The 14827-nt window shown below is 43.0% G+C and overlaps 1 protein-coding gene across 4 annotated transcripts in view; it reads right to left on the bottom strand.

The window, feature by feature from the left end:
- Positions 1-14827, bottom strand: part of LOC109430375 (complexin) — a 596174-nt gene that overhangs the window by 278668 nt on the left and 302679 nt on the right. The gene's annotated exons all lie outside the window — the stretch shown is intronic.

Raw genomic sequence — 14827 nt, 5'->3', positions numbered from 1 at the left:
ACACACAACACACGCTAAATTTGGGACAGTAACCTCCCCGGGGAGGAGGGAGAGTGAATAATGCAGGCTAGGAAGGCTACTTGAAATATGTCCGGAATCGAGCACGGTCCCTACATCTAATGGGCAGGGACAGGACGCCACCGCCGCGCTGCCGAATCGACGGCGAAAGTTGTTCCAATTTGTGTTACATTTGCATACCTTTCCGTTGGGAGTACGACGAGTGGTGGAGTGATGGATTGGTTCAAGTGCGATACTGAAGAGGGCGTGAAGAGAGATGCTAGGTATACTAGGGTAGGCGGGAAGTGGTAGATTATAGACGAAATTTCAATCTGGGTGAGATAAATTTCTGAAATGAAGGATTATTGCGTCGTTTTTCAGGCTTGAGAGCTTACTTTAGGAAGGTTTTTATTTGTTTGAACAACATTAAAGCCAGATCAAAACATATCTTTCCTAATTCTGTTGATGCAAGACAATTTGAGATTTAAAAGCAATATGGATCATATAACTTAGGAGTTGAATATTCAATGAGTAGAGCAAACTTGATGTGATGATTCAAACACATGCCTTTCACACCGAATGATGTCAGATTTCTTTGAAAAGTGGTCCGTGGACATACTTTCTAAATTTTATTTCCGTAGAAAGCTCCATTGATAGTCAGGCTCTAGAAAACCAAATAGATACCAAATGAGTTGAAGGAAGGGTAAATCTGGCAATATTCACAAAGAGACAAAGTGCTATTCCAGATCATCTCCAGTTGTTTGTCACCTATGGTATTTTGAGTAAAGTTGTCAAATCGGCTTTATTAACGGCCAGGCGACAACGGACTAGATCATAACGTACGGAAAATCCACCAGGAATACCATTATGGCGAAACTGGGAGCATTTTCTCATTTTTTTTGTTTTTGATTTTTTTTTATTAAATAACGAAGCAATATTTTCAAAAACAGTTTTCGTACACATGTAGAGTATGGATCAAGGTATCTTCTGATTTTTTTTTGATGATTGAAAATGTTTTCCATTTTTGCAGAAACCATTTTTTTGTGAAATTTAGTTTAAAGGGGGTCTCAGGTCCATTTCAGGGGTTCTCAGGGAGTTCCAGAGGGTCTCAGGAGTGTTTCATGGGGTCTCACTTTTATTTCAGGGGCTCCAGAGAGATCCCAGGTGGATCCCAGAATAATCCTAGGAGGATCCCAGTAGGGCTCAGGGGCGTTTCAAATGTTTTAAAGAGGTCCCAAGGAGTTCCAGGGGGTCCCAGAGACATTAGAAAATTTCAGGGGATCTCTGGGGAGTTTGAGGGGGATCTCAAGAGGCCTCATGGGCGCTTCAGGGGGACAGGAGGGGGCGTCTGAGTGGCCTAAGTTTGGTCTACGTGGTTTATGAACAGACCCGTACTAGATTACTATACGCCAAATAGACTGTCACCTCATTGGAAACCATTTAGCTTTGTAACATCCCTTTATTGTAATAAGTCATCCTTGAGGCTTCTAGGACTTTCGGCTTTTGAAAAATAAGCATGACCCGGGACCCCAGATTATGAATTTTGCAGCACTACACTTTTATACTGCTTGAGATGCATAATCTAAAAAAAACATTTTCACTTTCTTATTGCACTTAAGATTTTTGAGAAATTTGCATGGCCCGTTACCCCAAAATGGAAAGTCCTAAGGTTTACAACATAAGTATATTGTATATTTCTCCTCGGGCTTTCGGTTCTTGTGAAATCAACATGGCCCGTTACCCCAGCTTGAGAACCATTGAACTTTGCACCGCCACTATATTGTAATGAATGAATTAGAAATCCATTTTCACTTCCCCATCACATTTTAGATTCACCAAAAATAGCAATTACTGGTGACCCCAAATTGGAAAACTCTGAGCTTAACAACACCACTTTTTTTGCAATAAGTGCACCTTGAGATCCACAATCAAGAAATCATTCACACCTTCTCCTAGGACTTTCGGTTCCAGCGAAATTGACACGGCTCCAGCTTGGGAACCACTGACCTTTGCAACGCCGGTTATTCTAATAAATGCTTCTTGAGACATAGGATATGAAAACCTTTTTCTCTTTCTAGTCGCACTGTTGGTTCTTGACAAATTAGCATGACCCGTGGCCTCTACTTGGGAACCACTGCCTGATCTGTGCGACATCACTTTATTGTAGTACATGTAGTACATGATATCATCTATATATATAAAAATGCAGTGGCATACGTGGGACCGCGCATAACTTGCGAACGGATGGTCCGATTTGGGTCGTCTAAGTTTTGTTCCGTTAGTTTTCACCCAAGAAAGGTTTATGAGGCAAAAAACACGGGAAAATTGAGAGTTTTTGAAAATTGGGTTTTCATACATTTTGAAGGGGACTTGGGCTAAGCTAGGGACTTGAAACGTCAATAAACGCAGTAGGCAAGACAAAGTTTGCCGGGGACAGCTAGTTTACAATAAAATACCAAATTATAAATTACAAAATACAAGAATATTGTTATTTTGTTCGGCAAATATTTCGAGCTTTGTGAATTCTTATGGATTTTATTCGAAAAATCCTTTCCATTCCTTCGGTAATGCATTAGGAGGTTCTTCCTGCATTTCATATAATAACTGTTTTAGTTGATCTAATAAAAAATCCATTGAGGATTTTTTTGCATTTTTTTAAAATAATTTTCTTTACAATTTCTTTGTGAATTTCCTCAACTTTTTTGAGAATTTATGGACAATGTCTTCGAAACTCATTCGGTTATTGCTTAGGAAATTTCATTCAAATTCCTTCGGCTAAGAAATAGGAATTTTTCTTTTAGTTCGATTCAAATTTGTTAAGCAATTTCTTCGGGAATTTCTCTGTGAGTAAGTGAAAATTCGAAATTTGATCATTTCTTTAGCTATTTATTACGTAGTTCCATTGAATTTTATTGCATTTATATTTATTTCACCAAAAACTGCTTTGGCTATTGCTTTGAGGATTTTTTCTGCAATTTCTTGGAAAGTTCTTTCCAAGTTATTTCAAAAACATTTTTAATAATAATTATCAAAATTAATAATTCGACAATTATTTTTCAATAGGGCCTAACTGAAGTTATCGACTTCTGGGACATAAGACAAAATCAAAATTTGTGTCAGTCTTATTGGAACTGTCGCAGACAAAAAATCTGAAGAAATTAAAAAAAACCATCTGAGAAATTCTCATTAGAATTTCCGAAGCAATTTCTATTGAAGTTTTCGAAAAAAAATAATAGAAATCCGAAGGGATTCCTTTGATGATTACCAAAGGAATTTACAAAAAGAATTTAATAGATTAGTTGAAAAAAAAATCAGTCAATGCCAGAGGAATTCCTAAAGCAATTCTCAATGGGATAACTGAAAGAGGTTTCAAAGGAATTGGCAAAGAAGTATCCAAAGCTTTTTGAGAAAGAATTGCAAAAGGACTATTGGTAAAATTGTCCTAGAAATTTGAAGGAAATTTTCGAAAAAAAAACTTATAGACATTTTTCTGAGAAATTTTCAAAGATATTTCGAAGATATTTTCAAAGAAACTGCCGCGGGAGTATTCAAAACCAATTTTCCTAAGGAATTCCTAGAGGAATCCGTGGATATTTTCTCGAAAACATCTCTGGAAGAACATCTTGAGAAATTTCTAAATGCATTCAATTTTTACTCCCAATATATATTTATAGAGAAATTTCTGAATGAACTTGTGAAAAAAATCGTAAAAAAATAAAAAAAAAACTAGAGGTGTCCTTGGAGAAATTTCTGAGAGAAAAAAAACGAAGAAATCACTAAATGAATTTTTGTATGAGTTATTTCTGCTACAATCACTGAAAACCTCTGAAATTTCTGGAGACCATTCTTCAGGAAATTTTAATTGAATCCTTGGAGAAATTAATCAGAAATTACTGAAAAAAAAAACACTGGATGTGCTTGTGAGTTGAAATGAACCTGTACGAACTCCTAATGAAGTCCCAAGAAGGATTTCTGCAAAAATCCTGGAAGAATCTTAGTAATAATTTCTGAAGGCATCCCAGGAGAAATTTCTGAAGAATCTCTGGAAGGAAATTGCTAGAAGATTTTCTAATAGAAGCAAGAGTTTATGAAGGACTAAATGAAATACTTCTAAAGATTTTCTCGGATAAATAGGAGTTTCTTTAAGAATTCATCAAAAATTTTGAAAAATCCACTTGAATAATTCCGGAGAGGTTCTTTGAAAGATTTTATGAATTTCTTAATGAATCGTAGATTTTTTAAAAAGTATCCTTACAGGAATTTTAAATGGAATCCATGAAACATTCTTAGAGTGAATTCTTGGAAGGTTTCCTAAAGAATCCTTTCAATAAATTTCTGGAGATATCCCTTCAGGAATTTCTGAAACTATCACTGAAAACATTTCTTAATAAAACTCTGGAAATGTTGAAGAAGAAATCACTGAAGAAATTTCTTAATTAATCCTTGAAGGATTTTGTGTAAGATTGCACGAAGAAGATGCTGAAGTAAGGAGTGTATCGGAAATTAACTATAAATGTTCACAACAGCCTTTAAAATATTCTACTTGAAGTAAACATAAATTAATTTTTGGGGATGCTATATAACTCTTTGAAAAAACGAATATCAGTTCTGATCGTATAAAAATAACCATTTTATTTGGACTTTGATCTCAAAGATTACACATATGTTTTTAAAATTTTTTACATCTCCCGAAATTTTGAAATTGCGGAAACTGTGGGAAAATATTCACATTTTTTTTTCTTATTTTGCGCAAATATATAATCTTCCAAAATGCTCATGATATAGGATTTTTGTTTTCAAGAAAAAAATCCTTCACATTTTAGCGCAGTTCAAAAATGAAAAGCAGTTCATTTTTTGAGGAAGTTTTACCATAGAACAGAATTTTATGGACTCTGAAGGTATTTAAAAGAGAGCTTTGAAGTTCGACCAAAAAGGGTTTTTTTTTGATAGACCACTTTTTAAATAATGAGGGTTTTTTTTTAACGGAAATAAGAATTTTAAAAGTCGGTATTGAGTGATATGTTAGGTGTACATAACTGCTGATAGTAATTACACAAGTTTACAAAATAAAACGAAAGTCGTGAACTTATGCCAACGACCAAAATTTTTGAAGCACAATTTAGCGCTGATTTCGAAACCGACCTTCAAAAAATTTTAAGTAGAACAGTTTTTTAGTTTTAGCTCAATATCGAGCTTTACAACTTTTCAAAATATGCAATTTACTTAAATTCAAATATACTGCGTTTTGTTCAACCAATTTTAAATATTTTTCCATAAATTAAAAGCTGAATACAATACCATTCGATCATCTGAATACAGATTTTGCGTCAGATTGATGAAATTCAAGATATTGGCTAGTTTTAGGGACAATCTCCTTAAATTTTAGCAAAATTCCCAAATTTTTTTGAAGAAATGTATTTTTTTCAATGAGAAAAAAACAATTAAAAAATTCTTTCTCAACGTTTATTTGACATATCATATGTAGGCGACATACAGTAAAAATTTCAGCTCAATCGGAGCATTGATTACGGAGAATGAGATGTGTTAAATAAGCGAATTTGCTTAAAAATAGAACAAAAATCGATTTCAAATCATCAACCTTGTGTGGAAAGTCAAAAAAATTTCCGCTCTACTGTATTTTTTTTCCTTCGTGTTTTCGAACTCAGGGCATGATTCTACACCAAAAATGAACATCAGCTTACCTAGTTCAAAAATGCTGTAAACTAGTGTTATTATTTTCCAGGTTTTTCCCCGTACAAATTTTTCTCACTACAAATTATTGAAACGTTCAAAAAATAGCATTTTGTACAGGTTGTTTCTTTTGTGTAATGTACTTATTGAACCGTATTTTCAATACCCAAGTAACATAACTAGTTGAATAAAACTTTCTTAAGCTGAAGTTTTCTTAGGAAAGGTTTGTTCCACTTTTATGCAACAAAAATGTTTGTTGGATAATACTCAACATTTTCCAAATTTCTTCAGGCTTTTCTACATTATATTGTGAAGATTTGATAGGAGAATCTGAATAAAAAGATCGACCATGCTTCCAGATAGAGCATTTTGAACGTTTACAGTTAATTTCCGATACACTTCTCAATCAATGAATGGTTTTCTAGAAGGATCAATGTGGACATTTTTTGAAGATTCTTTAGAAGAACTTCTGAACTGTGTAAAGAATTAAGAAACACCTAGAAGAGTTTAAAAAGGAATTTTAGCGTAGTTCCTACAGGAGTCCCTGAGAATTAAAAAAAAACACTAGAACATGATTTCAAGAAATCGCTGCAGTAATTTCCACAGGAATCCGTGAATGATTTTGCAAGGAAATCTCCGGAGAGATTTTTGAAGGGATCCCTGGAAACTTTTCTCAAGAAATCCATCGAGAAATTGCTGAGGAAATTTATGGAGGCTTTTTATTACATGAATCCTTCAAGAAATTGCTTTAGAAAGTTCAGAACAACCTAAGTAATATTCACAAATGATAGAACATTTTGCTCTGAGAAGCGGACTTTCTCAGTTATCGCTTGTTTTCGAATAGGATGAATTTGGGAGCGTGAGATTACTTATGGCACCTTATCCACTAGAAGTACACATGCAAAATTTCGGTTTGAAAATAAAATGTTTAATGGACCGACATCACTACTTACTAACTATCGTTGTTCACTTATTTTCGCACCATCAACTATTCAGTAGGAAACTTCAGAAAGCTCTCGGAAACCGTCAGAACAGCTCTCGATAACTTCCACAGCCGGTTGAGATGAAAAAACGGAAGGATCCTGTCAGCGACAGTGGCTTCCCCTCCACCGGCTCTAATAGCATCATCAAGGCGTACAAGAAATCACCATTCCTGGAGCGATTTTCCATCGTCGACGATGGCGAGAACGACGGCAACGACGACGACGACGCTAAGAAGCTTACGTCTCAAGGCATTAGTCAGAGACTTAGGGGCCGAGACAAAGGAATGCAAAAACCGCATCTCGATCTCACCCACTCTCCACGCCCGAGCACACCACACCGCCACCCCCGCCCCACACCCTTTATTGGGATCATTATTTGAAAAGTGCGTGCCACAGCGACAGGGTTCTTGTGAACGACAAAGAATTTCCTGTCCCCGTCGTCTTCGTCGTCGCAGCTTCCTTCTGCGCGTCATCTTTTTAACCTCTATTATCTTTGCCGCTGCTCCAACTCATCTTCCTTCCCGTACCTACTTAGCCCGAGGGTGGCGAAAAACCTGACTAGGAAAGCAGAAAATCCCATTTTCCGCCATCAAAAAGCCACTCGTCGTGCATCATAATAGGCACGGAATTCTCAATCACCTCCAGCCAGCCTCCTCTCCGTTGATGTCAGCTCGCACTCGCACACCGCACCGAGACTACCATTTCGCCAACACATTCTTCATAAGGTCAATCCAAGTGGATTCTCAAACGGTTCTGTGCATATACAGTAGGTACGTACGTTCGCAAGCGGAGTGGGACTTGAAGCGCAAGTGAAAATGACGATGATGAAGATGATCCTTTCAACATGTTTCCATCCCTGCTGGCGACCGTTGAGCAGTGGTCCAAGATGGCAAGATTTCTGGCAATTAAACGATTAATTGTTTCTACAAGGCAAGGCTGGCAGGATTTTGTTTTACCCCTTATCACATGCTTCCACAGGTTTTTAATTCTTCAACCACTTAATTTACAGCTTTTTTGTCCACTAGGGCACTGCTTGAGCGATTCCAATCGACAGCTGCACTTACACTTTGTACAGCGCCTAAATGTATTCTATTCTTGTTCTACTATATCGAACTGGTTTGCCTTTTCACTGCTGTCGCTTTTCTACCCTATCCATGCTAGAATGATGAGCACAAGTGTTGATGTGTGGCTCTTATTTGTTTTCCAGTTCGATTGGCAGTCCATTATGAGTTGCCGTTAGCCGATATCAAAGTTTCCGGGTCCGTTAGAGCATATGCTCAGAAGAGGGCAGGTGTCAGCTGCTCCTAGGGGGGAAGAGCAACTGACGAAATTGCAAGTGCTGGGGCTGGGATCGAACCCATGACCATCCACTTATTGCTTCCACATTTAATCAACGATAAAAACGTATTCGTACAGGCTTAATGATCCTTGAGCTCAAGTGCGATGAAACCCGTGAGAGAGCCTTCTACAAATGTTTAGCGGAGATCATGGATGCGGAATCACTTGTCACTGCACTACGGCAACAATGCGAGGTGCAGGTGGCCACCGCAGCTGTTCGGCTATGCAAAGGCACGGCTGAACCACAGGTTGCCTTGGTTCAGCTACCTGTGGCGGACGCTAACAAGTCCGTTAAGATAGGGAAGCTCAAGGTGGGCTAGTCGGTATGTCCGCTGGGTATACACGAGCCACCGGAGGTTTGCTTCAAGTGGCTTGAACCGGGACACAAGTCGTGGGACTGTAAAGGCCCTGACAGCTTTGTATGCGACATGGATTTGAAGGTCATTAGTCTGTTGGAACCTCCCAAGTTCCAGGAAATTCGCGAATAGTCAGCACCCAAGGTGCCCGACCTTCACAAGAGCTACAGCTCAAACGTCACAGTGCAGTGATGCTGATCCTGAACCTGAACGACTGTGACCCAGCCCAGCAGCTGCTGTGTCAGGAAGTCGCTGAGTAGAGGACGGCTATCGCCATCCTAGCGCAGCGGTCCCATGCTGAGTATCCGCCAAGAATGGCAACTGGGTCGCGGACAGTTCCGAAAAATGGTGGCGATATGGACAATGAGGAAAACCCAGTCCTGGAATTGGTGTCTACATCTTACGAGGGCTTCGTGGTTGCCAAGGTCAACGGCGTCTGCTTTTGTAGCTACATACTATGCACTTCCTTCGTGGTCGAACGAGAAATTCACACTAATGTTGGATTGCATGACGGTAGGACGAAGGCCGGTGCTAATAGCAAGTAAGATCTCAATGGATGGGCCAAGCGATGGGAAGGCGTTCCACGAACCAGCGGGTTATATTCTGCTAGAGGCACTGGCCAGTGGCCATGCTCGATGTGGATCTAGATAATTTTGGATGGTGGTACTAAAATTCCCCTTATCCGAATCAGAGTGGAGTGGATCATCGACGTTGTTTTGTGTAGTTCTGGCCTAAAAATAGTTCAAACTGGAGAGTAGATGATCTCCACACTCAGAACGGACATCCAGTGGTTTGCTACTATATCAACTACTATAACAGTAGGCAGTGGATGAAGGAAGGGGCTATGACGAAGCCCTCGTAGGTGGAAGACATACTTCTTCAATGACGAGGAGTTTAGAGAGGCGATCTAAGCGGTGACCATTTTGTAGCAGTGCTATAGCGTGTATGCGATGCTACAATACCTAGGGAAGTCCATCCTTAACATTGGAGATCACTGGTATACTTGTGGACTCAAGCCATTGCGAACTTGCGCCTGTTTGCGGCCTAAGCTATGAATGCAGATAGCTCGTACTGATAAGGAGCGAAATGGACAACGGGTGGCGTTCGCGGCTCCCAAAGCCGCGCTCAAGGCCGAGATAAGCACAAATTAAAAGGCCTGCTACGAGGGTCTCTGTCAGAGTGCCAATACGAACCCGTGGGGCGATGCCAACAGGCTCATGAAGGCCAATACTAGAGTTTGTAATGGCTTCTAATTTCTGGCTCCGTAGATGCTAGAGAGGATTGTCGAGCGGCTCTTTCTGCATCAAGTTCTTGTCCTCTGGGGATTGGAGCTGTGCGATAAAATATTCTTTAGCGTAGGTAAGGTCCCAGCAGGTCCGTACGGAGTTTTGAGCCTTGCCTTGAAAGTAGCTATTGCAGAGGCTCGTAGGATGTTCCGATTTGTTATGCATAAATTTCTGGACGAAGGAGTCTTTCAGAGGTTTGAAAGCTTAATGTTGGAGCTTAAAATTCTTTCCTAAGCGAACCATATCCACCCATACACCAGTGCGGACTTACCAGCGTTGGCACAGGAAGGTGACCGAGCTCCAGGTATTTATACGGGTAACCCAAGCAGAGTAAGCCTAGGCACAGCAGGGACTCAGCAGTTCCACATATCCGGAAACAACCTTGTACAAGTGACATGGCAACGGTTCCAATGTACACTAGCTCAGCTATGAGTGCCTCGAGCACATCAGGAACGCCGCCAATAAGTTCCTGATTATCATATACTGTTCTTGCTTGGTGTCATGGTAGCCGAGATGGTACACACTTAGGTATCTCTATGCACAAGATAAGCTAAGAGGGTTGCTTTCCGTCCCATAAAACCATAGCGAGAGCTTAGAGTACGTTTCCGACCTGTACCCAGCTTAGGCAAATAACTGGGTGGAAGTTGCCTCCATAAGCACCTGTGACAACCGCCGGATGGCCTCTCTGCTTGCATAGATAACCACCTATGTACTTCTTTGACAGAGAGGGATGACGGCTTTAGGCGGGACCCAAGTGACGTGAATTCCGAAGCTAACAAAAACGTTAGCATAATCGGTTAGGAAGAGGAAGTGATGGTTAACCCGTTCTCGAGAAGAGGGCTGGTGAGATCACCACTACGAGGGGAGAGAGTGGAAGCTGGTATGTTCACCTGCGAAGAAGTTGGAGCAATACGAGGCGGTACAGTGCTGACTGAAGATGTGCAGATGACTGGCGCAGATCTCACGCGGGCACTGAACCGCAATAGGAATGGACTACCAAAAAACGTTGGTAGTCACCTAGCAGTTCGACGATTTGATCGGTTACACAAGTGGGCGGAGCAACATCAGCAAGGATCTCAAGCAAGGTCTGCAGGAGCTCCACAAGTCGGAGGCCCTGGCCAAAAAAGAGTACAACCTTCTGGTCCAAGAACGGAGAGCGGTCGATGCGTGACAGGAAAATCGGCCAACTCAAACGGACAGATTCTTCACGACTCGAGCTTCATGGCCGGAATCTGCCGAAGAGGTGAGGCCCTCGACATGAAATAGGCGAAACGTAGAAGAGAAAGGGGCGGCCAGCGTGGGCAACCGGGTTCCCAAGCCAGTTTTAAAAAGTCACAAGGTGCTGGGAAATCAAGCCCCAAGAGGTCAACCCGACGAAAACTTGGGACAAATCAGGCCAAGGGAAGTATAACCCTTGTATCACGATTGGAAAAAAAGGCATTGAGAAACGTGAGGGCAAAACTAGCCTGCAAACGCGAGAAGAGTGGCGAACTTGTCTCCGAAACCAAGGCGGATACAAACGCCGAGGTATTGAGGGCGAAAATCGTTTCTCATCGGCGGGCGCTAATGTAAAAATCATCCGACACACCATGTTTGGAGAGATGACGCTAGAGCTGAAGAAAGAGGCAGCCAAGAAGCGCACCTCCAACAAGGCTGTAGCCCAAGAGGTACTGGGCGAGATGGTGCAATTCAGAGTCCTAACACCGGAGGCAACTTTGCAGTGTAAAAATCTGGATGAGATATTCGACGCAGAGGAGATCGCAGCAGTAGTGTGAGGTAAATGCACCAAGTACATCGATCCGTCTGCCGGGTGGTACACAGATCACCACGATTAAGCTCCCAGTAGAAGAGGTGAACAAGGCAGCTGCAGTCAGCAATATCAGAGTTGGCTGGTCAATGTGCCCGCTCAGCTTTTATGAGCCGCCAGAGGCGTGTCTCAAGTGCTTCGAACAAGGACATAAGTCGTGGACGTGTGAAGGCCCCGACAGGAGGCTCTGCAGGAAGTGCAGGGTGGAGGGCCTTATCGTCAGGGAGCGCAACTCGGCACCTACTTGATTTGCACGGCGAACAAGGGGCACACGATGGGCGGGCCTAAAGGAGCAGGCACGCGAGGAGGTCGAATCAACCGACGTTAGTGCAGGTTTCACAGTTAAACCTGAACCACTGTGAAGCCACACAACAGTTGCTGTGGCAGTCAGTCTTGGAGTCAAGTACAGACATCTTCTGCTATCAGACCCATACCGCATCCCTCCCGATAACGGGAACTGGGTAGCAGTTAAGGCCAAGCTAGCGGTGATCTATACAACTGGTCGTTTTCCGGTCCTGGCAATAATTTCCACGTCAAACGAGGGTTTCGGAATAGCGAAGATCAACGGGGTGTACTGTTGCAGTGGTTATGCCCCCCAGATGGCCGATAGACCAGTTCTCGTCTATGCTGAATTCGCTATCATGCGCACTAGTGGAATTGAGTCCCGTGGTCATCGGTGGTGACTTCAAGACCTGGGCGATTGAGTGGGGGGTAGCCGCTCGACTAATGCGAGAGGCTGCGCTCTATTCGAAGCTATGTCTAGACTGAATGTGGATGTTGGAAATGTAGGCGACAAAAAAAAAACCTATAGCAGGAACGGTGCAGAGTCCATCATTGATGTGTGCTTCTGGAGCCCGGGTCTAAACCCTAGCTCGGACTGGAGGGTCAACGATGAATACACGCACAGTGACCATCTGGCGATTAGATACAGGGCGGAACAAGGAGGAAGACGGCCACAGCTAAAGGTCATCGTCCGCCATCGGGGATTTGTGGCATTTGGGGAATGATTGCTTATGGAAGGTAACACCGATGATCTATCCAGCATTGATCTAGTCGGAACCTTAAGCCGTGCATGTGACGCCTCAATGCCAAGGCAATCTCTAACCAGAAATGGACGCAAACCGGTGTGCTGGTGGTGTTCAGAAATCACAAAGCACCGCGCATCCTCCCTAAGAACTAGAAGGAGGATGCAAAGAGCTCACACCGATGAAGGTAGAATGGTGTGAAGTGAGGCCTACAGGGCGGCTAAACTGGCACTGAATAAAGAGGTTTAGACGCGTATGCAGGCCTGCTTCGTAAATCTCTGCCAGGCAGGCAACACAACCCCTTGAGGTAATGCCTACAGAGTAGTTATGTCCATAACGAAAAGCGCGTCAGCACCCCCAGAACGCTCCCCGAGAGGCGGCAGAAGATCGTGGAAACGTTGTTCCCGCAGCACGATACAAGACCATGGGCCCCGTCGCCTACTGTCAAACAGGCCAAAGCGAGGTCGCCCCAGTGATGAACACCGCAATAGCGAAGTCGCTTAAGTTTAACAAGGCTCCGGGTCCGGATGATATCCCGACAGTAACCATCAATACGGCCATCGAGGCCAGCCTTGACATTTTCAGAAAGACAATGCAGATGTGCCTAGACGAATTTCCGGGGAAGTGGAAAAAGCAAATATTAGTTCTACTGCTCAAACCCGGGAAGCCACCGGGCGACCCGTCGACATACAGACCTATCTGCCTTCTGGACACCGCCGAGAAACTGTTGAAACGGATCATTCTGTCGAGGCTGATACTGAGAAACCCGATGGCACTGGCCTCTCGGATAACCAGTTCGGCTTCCGAAAGGATCGATCGACGGGGGACGCTGTTAGAGCTATATCCAAAACAGCCGAGATAAGGCTCCAAAAGAAGCGAATGGGAATCTACGGTCGTCACGTCGGACGTAAAGAATGCATTCAACAGCGTCAGCTGGGTCGCTATCGAGTGCATCATACACTACCTAGGAGTCCCCGTTAACTTATGTCGGATACTGGAGACCCACTTCCAGAATAAGGTGCTAATCAATGACTCCGATGAAGGCGAGAGGAGCTACAACATGGCCGCGGAGGCACCTCAGGGCTCCATCCTGGGCCGGGTGCTATGGAACGCTGCATATAATGGGTTATTGAGGCTCAAACTTCCACCGGGCGTAAAGCTGGTCGGTGAAACTGACAGCACCGTACGCAATTGGCATAGTGGAGGACTGGATCGGGTCGAGACAGTTGGCACTCGCGCATCTCAAAACGGAGGTGGTGGTGGTAAACAAGTCTGAACAACAGGCAGTGTCACTACAGACGGGTGCACGATCAACTCTAAGCGCTCACTTAAAAACAATTGGAGGTCATGATCGACGATAAGCTGATATTCGGAAGCCACGTGGAGTGTGCCTGCTAAAAGGCAAGCATGGCAATAATGGCATTATCAAAGATAATGTCAAATAGTTCGGCAATAGTCTTGAGTAAGCGTAAGCTGCTCGTGACAGTAGTGGTCTTCATACTGGCGCCGCGGCATGCGGTCGAGTGCGCTAGTGGTCAACCGAAACGTGAAGCGACTCAAAAGTACTCATAAGCTGAGCGCCTCAGGGTGGTCACTGGTCAGCGCATACCGCACGGTCTCAAAGGATGTGGTTTGCGTGCTAGCGGACATGATGCCCATAGTACGAAGCACTAATGGTGGACGAAGAGTGCTTCGAACGACGCGGCATAAAAGGCGCGACACGGATCGCCAGAATAATGGGACCAGTCTGCCGTTCTACGCATAGTTTGCTTGACTGCAAACAAAATCACAGTACGAGAAAAAATCACATTCGTTTTCGCGCGTGGTACACTACGATCTTGGGAGACAGCGAGGCTAAGCTTGACGATAAACTCGACCAAGACGAAGTACATGATTGCGGGTAGAAACAGAGGCAGGTTCAGTAGATTTAGTACTGATGTAATAATTTTCGAGTTGTATTTGAACTACCATCGTGGGACACTTAATTATTATTTTTAAATATAGAAGTCAAATGTTAAATAAAAAAAATAATCATCAGACAAATCCCACCATTCTAGACCACCCTCGACCGGAAAAGAAAAAGTCTTCATCCCACATCGATGATAAGCGTATGCCCAGCCCATCACCACAACGCCGGCAACGGGAAACAGCGTTTGTTCAGCGGGCTGGCTGGCTGGCTGGCTGGTGTGGGAAGCTCTATCTGATGTGCTTCCTTCCTGGCGACGAGATACCAAGAGTGCTGCTACTACTACGGAGAGAACATTTCCTTCCGTCCCATTTCGGAATACTTGTGATTAATTGAAATTGTTTTGCTGCTGCTGCTGCTGATGGTGATGGCGATGAG

Source organism: Aedes albopictus, chromosome 1 (assembly GCF_035046485.1).
Source record: "Aedes albopictus strain Foshan chromosome 1, AalbF5, whole genome shotgun sequence".
Lineage (NCBI taxonomy): Eukaryota > Metazoa > Arthropoda > Insecta > Diptera > Culicidae > Aedes > Aedes albopictus.
The sequence above is the reverse complement of the archived record's forward strand: the minus strand, read 5'-3'. Positions and strand labels throughout refer to the sequence as shown.